The sequence below is a fragment of the Arachis hypogaea genome, chromosome 6 (assembly GCF_003086295.3).
Source record: "Arachis hypogaea cultivar Tifrunner chromosome 6, arahy.Tifrunner.gnm2.J5K5, whole genome shotgun sequence".
Classification (NCBI taxonomy): Eukaryota; Viridiplantae; Streptophyta; class Magnoliopsida; order Fabales; family Fabaceae; genus Arachis; species Arachis hypogaea.
In genome coordinates this window covers 76,431,028-76,440,334 of record NC_092041.1, presented here as the reverse complement: position 1 = coordinate 76,440,334, position 9,307 = coordinate 76,431,028, and the positions used below count along the sequence as shown (strand labels likewise).

Here is a 9,307-nt window from a genome sequence, read left to right as displayed (position 1 = left end):
GTACGGCACTCGAAATTGGTGACAGCAAGAGATGGAAGGAGATAGTTAAAATTTTCACTGGTAGAATTAAATTTTTTTTAACTTAAGTTAGGGTGATTTTTTTTTTAATTATCCCAACATTCACATTGTTTAAATTTTTCATTATCTATCTAATAGAATAGTATTTGACAAGAGATTTAGACAATTTGTTTTCCTTTGACCAATAGTTACCTTAGATTTTTTTTTCATATACGTAGATTTGATCTCGTCGTATTTCTTAAAGGCTTTTCTTTAATCAAATGACTATATAATATCATGTGAATTTATGAATCTATGCAATTTTATTTACGTTTTGTTTAAAATAAAAAATTAATTAATAACACACCACGATAATTTATATTTAATCAAAAAATAAAAAAATTAGAAAGAATACTATTTTAAACTAAAAATGTTAAGATTTAAAAGGATTTTTTTGTTGAAAATTATTTTACACTTCCATAAAATTAACCCTTTTTATATAGTTTTTAATATTTTGCAGCGACATCCTAATCTGTTTACAACAACATATTGACTTATCATTACAAGATTAAGTTACACCAATAGTGCGTAACGCTGCTAACAGAAAAATATTATCCTTTCCAACTATATAGTGTTTTTGTAGTAAATGCAAATATATCTGCAACTACAATATTGTTGACGTATAACATTCTCTCTTTGGCAGTGACTACATGATAAGTGACGATATGATAGTATATTCTCCTGTCCACAAGTGTTGGATTTTTGTAACTATTATTTTATATATTATATTCTCTACCACAGGTAACTTAATATTATATGCTTTGGATATTTGATCATTCACTACTACATAATTGATTTTTATTAATATTTAAAAAATATTACCAAATCATATTAAAATGTTACCTATCTATATTAGTAATATTTTAGTACCTATATTAGTAAAGAGTTTTATTAACATTTTTTCAAAGATTTAATAACATTTAGTAAAAATATTACAAAAGATATTCTATAGTAATATTTTGAGAAATGTTACAATAGACATTTTTTGGTAACACTTAGAGAAATGTTACAGTAGATATTTTTCGTAACACTTAAAAAAATGTTACCATAGATATTTTTTGTAACATTTAAAAAATATTACAATAGATATTTTATGTAACATTTAAAAAAATGTTACCGTAGATATTTTTTATAACATTTAAAAAAATGTTATCGTAGATATTTTTTGTAACACTTAAAAAATGTTACAAAAGATCTTTAGTAATATTTTTTAGTTATATTATACTATTTTTTATTTTATATTATAGACAATATAAATATACTAAAATTAATTACTACAACATAAAATATTTAATTAAATTCACAAATTCACAAAATAAAATTTTTATAGACTTTCATTAATCAATAATCATTGTACAAATTTGTGTCATGATGCAAATAAAATGGAAAAAAAATACTTATATCACTTAAACTCTATGAATATTCTATATAAAAAAGAAAAGGAAAAGTGATACACAATACATAAAATATGAATAATTGACAATTTGAAGCACTAACTCGGTCTCTCCAACTTCCTGCAGCACGCAGAGACCAAGAACCTACAAAGAATCCATCACTGCCGTCTTATGCAATTGAACATATTAACTCAGTTGCCTTTTGGTGGATTTCTGCGAGTATTGTTATCTGCACCCTCGTCTGCTAGTTTTTTCATATGGTTCATGGCAGTTGGAATGAATTTGGTAGACAAGGATAAGAGTCCCGACAGCTGAAAGTAAACAAGTACGAAATAAGGCTTTTATATAAATGGTTAAATACCTAGTGAACATTTAATAAGAGTTGGTAGGTAGTAGCTCAACTAAAGGACTATTTTATGGAATCCAAACGAATAACAGCCATGACAGACAGTAACTTCAAAGACTGCAATAAATTAAATTTGTTTTAGAAATCAAAACGCAACACAAACAAACAACAAATAGTATTCATAGTCATGTCATAGCCTTCAATTAAAATTAGATATCGATCAAGTGGTACTAGGATCTTTTTATTTATAACAATAATAATCCATATAACAAAAAAATATAATGCCAAATTGATATAAAATAATAAAGTATATATACAAGTACTGTAATACCCGGTCTAACCGAAATTAATTAAATAACAAGTTAAGTAGGAGCGAATAAGGGTGGAAGATTTGGCAATTGGAATTTGATGATTTAAATATGAAATTTAGATTCAGTAAATTTTTTCGAGTCAGAAAACATAGTTTTCTGCGTAAAAGTGCGCAGGAAATTTTGACCGGAAGTACTGGCTGAGATCTGTCTGGTACTGCAGTTGAGAAAATTGATTATGAGTAAATAAGATTAAGAAATGAGGAATTATAATTAAGGGAGGTAGAAATATTTGAAGTGCAATTTAGAGCGCTAATCTTAAAGGTTTTGGTCCAAAATTGGACTAACGGACAAAAATAAGTGAACTGGGCCTAAGTGGGCCCAAGACCCAACATATATAAATATTAGTTATGAGCATTTCAACTCATTTTACCCTAAAAGAGAGGTTGGGGTGCTGAAATAGAGAAGAGAGAAGAGAAGAGAGAAAACCTAACTCTCTTTGATCTTCAAACCACCATAACTTAAGCTACGGAGCTCCGATTGACGAGCCGTTTGCGGCCACGCATTGCTCTTCTCATCCTCTACAATTCTATCTAAGTTTTTGGTGATTAATCCACTGTTCTCTGCCCAGTTTTCATTTTTCTCTTCAAATTCGAATTTGGTTTGGGTTTTGAGGAAACCTTGTGATTTTGGTTGTTTAGGAGTGCTCTAGTATGAGCCATGGGTGATATTCATCACAAACTTCAGTGGGTTAAGGTAAGAAACCCTCTAACCCTTGTGAATTGTCATTTTTATGAGCCCTAGGTTGATGTATGTATGTGATATTGGTTATGTTAGTGCATTTGATGGTTTTGGTGCACAATTGGGAGATTGGTATTGCTTGAGGAGCTTTGGTGAGGCTTGGGGCTAAGGTTGGTGGAGACTTCCAAAGAAGAGGCTCAATTGATTTGGCTACAAGAGGTACGGTTTAAGTTTCATTTAAGTACCGTGTGGTGTGATGAGAATTCTTAGGCTAGATGCCCCTAGGATTAAGTTTGGATTGTGTAAATGGTTGGTGAGGCTTGGGGCTAAGTTTGGTATGTAATGTGAATTAATGATTGGGTTGAGAATTGTGTGGCCTTGTATGCTTGGTGTATTGAAAATTTGATGTATTGGGTAATGAGTATTGATTTGTGATTTATGCATTTAAATTATAAAATTGGGCCAGAGGCCGTAAATTTTGGGCCGGAGGCCGGAAAGAGGTAAGGAAGGTAAGTTGATGTGTGCATTGTATGATGACACAAGTGATTGGATGAATTTCAGATAATGAATATATGAATGATTGGGTTGGTTATTGAATAATGAGGTTTGAGGAGTTGAAGTGTGAAAATTGGTAATTTTGGGTGAAATTGTATAGATGAGGTATGTTTGGTTTTGGTTGAGGTATGTTATGTGGTCATATATGTGATCATGATTATTGATGCCTTGATGGTATGATAATGCATGAGAGATATGTATGTTGTGATATATGCTTGAGGAATTATTAAGGTTGATTTGGGGGTGAAACCACGTGATAGTGAGTATGATATAGTACTGTTGGAAATAGTATTGTTGGAAATTGGGATGAGGAAGGGTGTACGACATGTTGATATGTTTGTAATTTAGCCATTTGTTTGAAATGGGTAAAAATGGTTATATGGCGGTTTTGTGAATCGTGGCAAAGCGTTAATGTATGAGTTGAGGAGGCTTGATGTTGATTTTGGTATATTTTGATTGATTTCAAAAAGGGTTGAAACTAGCATGTTTTGGTTGATTTTAAAAACGGTTGAAAATGGCTTGTTTTGAAAAGGGCACCTTGTGGTTTTGTATGAAAACATGGTTTTTGGGCATACTTTGATGGGACATAACTTGGACTCTGGATCTCCGTTTTGTGCCAAACTTGTTTAGAAGTGAAATTGGATCCGGGATGTCCATGCCGTTCGAAGAACAGGCGAAAAACGATTTAAAATGAGAAAGTTATGTCCGTCGGAAGATTGGGGGTTGAATCTGTGAATTCTGCAGCTTTTAACTTAGAAAATTTTTAGCAGAATGACCCTCCACGCGTAGGCGCACTTGGCGCGTACGCGTTGTTCTTCAAGAAGGCACCATCCACACGTGCGCGTGGTGTGCGCGTGCGCGTCGATGCGCTGCACCCAATGCCCAGCCATTTTTCCCGAGAGTTGTGCCAGAGTTGTGCCAGTTTTGTGCCTGGGGTGCTAATGCACCCACGCGTACGCGTGGCTGACGCGTATGCATTGTTTGGCTGTGTTTCAATCTGCACGTCCGTGTGTATGACGCATACGCGTCGATGAGCTTTGTGGCCATCCACGCGTGCGCGTGGAGTACGCGTACGCGTGGCCCTGTTTTCATCCCAAAGTTGATTTTTGAGTTTTGAAAACTAAATGTCATACTTCTAAGCCTCCGATCTCACCCCTTATGTATTAAATCATTATGATATGCCTAGCAATGAGAAAGGAGCTAGGGGATGTGGTAACTTGCGAGTGAAGTAAGGGGAAAAGTTATGATCAATGATGATCAACGATGATTATATGAGATATGGAGGATGACGGTGGAAGTACCGTGTATGCCATGAGCCGAAGGGCTATGTTTATTGATAAATGGCTAGTTCTTGATTGAACCATGAGCCAGATGGCTGAGTTATTGCCGGGTTACGGCAAAGCCATTATTGATTATGGCTGAGTATAAATATATATATGATTAATGAATGAATGTGTTAAATGGATAATAATGGAAGATGTTGAAATGTGATGTGTAACCCCGGGTAGTAGGCAGTGGCGTTGTCCACTTGCTCCGAGTATGAGACGGAAAAGGATGTTTATGATAAATGAGTTAATTATGGAGTTTTGAATGAATGTAGCTCTGATACCTGGGTAGTAGTAAGGGTTGTGGTTCGTCCCACTTGCTCCAGGTTAATGTTTGAAGATTTGATAACAATGAGGATTGATAATATGAATTGAGATTGAATGAATATATGTTTGAGATACCTGGGCAGTAGCAAGGGTTGTGGTTCGTCCCGCTTGTTCCGGGTCAATGCTTAAGATACCTGGGCAGTAGCAAGGATTGTGGTTCGTCCCACTTGCTCCAGGTCAGAGATTGTGACGCCTGGGTAGTAGCGGCAGTAGTGGTGAATCCACTCGCTCCAGGTTGAGCTTTTAAACACCCGACTGGGTAGTAGCCGCAGTAGTGGTTGTACCACTGGCTCTGGGTTGAGCGAGTAGTAGCAAGGGGGTTGTAGCTCAAACCTACTTGCTCCGCAAGGGGTGTTTCTGTTCAATGGTTAGCTACCAGGACATGTCGGGTTGGCTATATAACCGACAGATGATATCATCAGGCATAGGGTAGGCATACATCATTTGCATATGTTTGAATTGTTTGGGTTTGCCTATTTATTTTGGATTTCTACATCATATATGCTATGTTACCTGATTATGTGCTACTTGTTCTACTTGTACCTTATTTGTGTATTACTTGTCTGTATTGCTTGTGTTTGTACAACTGAGAGATCCCTCATGTTAGTGTCGGTAGATGTTGAGGGTTGTTCTCGATGAGATGAATTGATGATGCGATTGCATGATGATGATGATTTTTGAATGAGATAATTTGAGCCCCCTGGGTAGACGCAGTGATGTGATTTCACTAGCTCCAGGCGATGGTATGATATATTGATATAGAGTTGCTGAGGCAGAACAACTGGTGATGGTTTTGTTTATGATTCTGAATTTGATTTGTGGGAGAGTCAGCGAGCTGGGAATCATATGAGATATGAACTAGATTTAGTATCCCCTTACGACAGATGCCTATTTATAGATTAGTGAGAATCTAGGCTGGATACTTGGTGAAAAGGAGTTTAGGATGCTTAGTGAGCTTTTATTGCAGTGCATTGTATTTATTTGGCACTTTTACCGTGCTGGGAACCCATGGGCCCGGGGTTCTCATTCCGTATATATCTCTTGTTTTTCAGATACAGGTCCAGGTGCTCAGAAGTGAGTTGTGGGTCGTCTGAGAGACGACAAAGATCGTTATTTTCTCTACCTTGTGTTTTGCTTAGAATCTCTCCACCTTTGCTTTGAAAGGATTATATTATGCATTGTACTCTTTTGGAACTTGCCTATAGAGGCTCTTATGCTTCCTTTGGGAGAGATTAGGATATACTGTTGTCAGTTACTTTCATACTGTACCCTAGCCGGCCTAAACTTTGCGGGTCGCGACTAGTGGCTATTTACTTATGTTATATATATATATATATATATATATATATATATATATATATATATATATATATATATATATATATATATATATATCCATCTGTTATTTATCTCTTAATCTCCTTTATGCCTTGTCCGTATATTGCTTTCGACTTCACAGTTTAACTTTTTGTTATCGAAACGTGAGTGATACGTCTTCGCGATTTTATTTCTACTCTTTTCAGTCTTCTCGATTAATACTCCTTTCGAAATTACCTATATTTTTATATTAAAAATCCACCTGAGAGTCGTACCACCGTAATATCATTGACTTATGACTCGAGCATAAGGATTTGAATATTAAGGTGTTACAAGTACTAATAATTCTAAAACGGTACTAACAATTGTACTCACTCTAGTTTATATATATATATATATATATATATATATATATATATATATATATATATATATATATATATATCCATCTGTTATTTATCTCTTAATCTCCTTTATGCCTTGTCCGTATATTGCTTTCGGCTTCACAGTTTAACTTTTTGTTATCGAAACGTGAGTGATACGTCTTCGCGATTTTATTTCTACTCTTTTCAGGCTTCTCGATTAATACTCCTTTCGAAATTACCTATATTTTTATATTAAAAATCCACCTGAGAGTCGTACCACCGTAATATCATTGACTTATGACTCGAGCATAAGGATTTGAATATTAAGGTGTTACAAGTACTAATAATTCTAAAACGGTACTAACAATTGTACTCACTCTAGTTTTCTGCTATATATAGCTCTGTTATTGTATATACATTATCATGGAATGGATTCAAGTTGATATAAACTAATAAGTTGAATATAATCACAAAAAAAATTAAGATCCCTGACACCCTCCAGGGCAGCAGCAGCCTAAGAAGATAAGAGTGATTAACACAAGTGAATGATTTGAAGCAAATTACCATTAGGCTTACATGTTTTGCAATCTCTTGATAAACTCTGAAAAGGAAAGGCCTAGTGGAGTGCATCATAGTGAACCATCTTTGGCTAATAATAATAATAGAAACCTTGACTTTTTTGGCTTTTCCTGAAGTAAACGAGATTTTTAAAGAACACAAACATTAAACATAATTTTTTATTGTATCACTTAATCCAAATTGACAGTTATTTTGAAATGGAGATAGTGTTGAAATAAGAAATTTACCAATAAGATTCTCAGATCCACAAGGAACAAGTTCCCCATCTGGTGATATATGTCTGAAATGAATACCTACTAACAAACTATAGTCCATAATTCCCTCCTGTTCTAGAAGCTCACAGTCTCTATCAATTTGACAGGGTAATAAGTATATGCAGATATGATAAGCTTACAGTGAAGAAACAAATTAAAACTGCAAAATGTATTTGGAGTTAGCTATTGTTCCACTTAACAGGCTAGCTTTCCAAGGCAAAATGATAAATTGAGTGCTGAAATCATTAATCACCTGTAGAATTCTTCAAATCGAGACGGTTGCAGCCGGAATATAAAGTTTAGATCAAGATCCTTAAGGATAGTTGTTTCACTGAGCTCAGTCTCAAGCTTATCGGTTGTCCAACCAAGTGAAGATCCCTTAAGATCATAACGTCTATGGGTGTTATATTTAAAATAGAAAAGGTTTCCCATTATGATAAATCGAACCTGGAAAATCAAACATGGTATTATTATGTTCAATTTCTAAATATTATATCTCATATTTCATAGTTCTGTTAAACTAGAGAGTTCTGTTATCCTATTAGATGTGCACTAGTTAATACCAACCACACTGAAGCTTTTATCAACTTAATAAGTGAAAGAAATAAAGAATGAGGCCTCATTTTTTGGATAAGTTTCTGTTATGCTGACACTCACTATAGGAAATGTACCTTCCTTTGGATATGTCCAGTTAGTTTGACACAATGCAAACCATAATACTTTGTTATCATTGTATTTTTATAGGTTCAAAAATGAGTGTAGTAGGCAGGAAGCATTCTCAAGAGAGCCTGCAAAGAAATCCGGCATAACAATATCAAATAACATCATGCTTTCCTGGCATGTTTTATAAGAAATTAATTGCAAGTGTACTGTGACAAGATTGAACTCACTTTTACTTCAGCTTTCTTCATTGTCTTAATCATGTAGTTGTCTTCATTTGTCAAGTAAAAGAAGCTTCCACTTTTTCCGGGGGAGCAAAGTTCACAAAGAGCTTCATTTCTGCATATGGATAACATGCAATTAGCTGGAACCACCTTGAATAGCTTCCTAAGAGCTCTGAGATTAGAGTGAGATGCACAAGTTAGTATAAATCAAGAGTCTTCATTCCAAAATTACACTTTTTTTGAAGAACTGTGCAATGTGGATAAATAACTTTGTGGCAACAACAAATTAAGGGAGCTGATCTAAAAACTACTGGACAGTAATCCTTCCACTTAAATTTGGCTGATGGATACGGTGGCGTGTACTTGGATCCTTCAGGTGAAAATCTTGTCCACACTTTCTCCTTAAATAGTTCAACTTAAGGAGTTAAAACAAAGTGATGCTAAGGGAGCAGGTCTTGCAACAGAGTGCCTATGAAATAACCCGAAGAAAACCAGGCAAGAGTTAAAACAAAGTAACCAAATTGTTCAAAAGTCATACAAATAATCTGATTAATGTACCTTATTCATAGTTGTAAATTAAGCATGAGCTCATATTGACAAGAGATTGAAGATATGCTAGAAGGACATGATTAGATGACCACTTTAGACTCTATATTGACAAGGGGTCAACTAGTTTCACAACATGGAATAACGTCTTTGCAATATGTATCGCAGCAATTACTCCTAGAGTTCCCCCAGTCATAATTCTAAGGTTAGTTGATTACAAATATTATAATAATATACAACAGTGGAGCTTTAATATGCGGTTTCAGTATAAAGAACAGTAAATTCTGTCATGAAGGAGCAGCAACAACA

At 34.6% G+C, this 9,307-nt stretch overlaps 1 pseudogene; it reads right to left on the bottom strand.

Annotated features, from left to right (window-relative positions):
* Positions 1–1,642: 1,642 nt before the first annotated feature.
* On the bottom strand, positions 1,643–8,881 carry LOC112805633 (phosphatidylinositol 4-phosphate 5-kinase 4-like; annotated as a pseudogene).
* Positions 8,882–9,307: the final 426 nt, after the last annotated feature.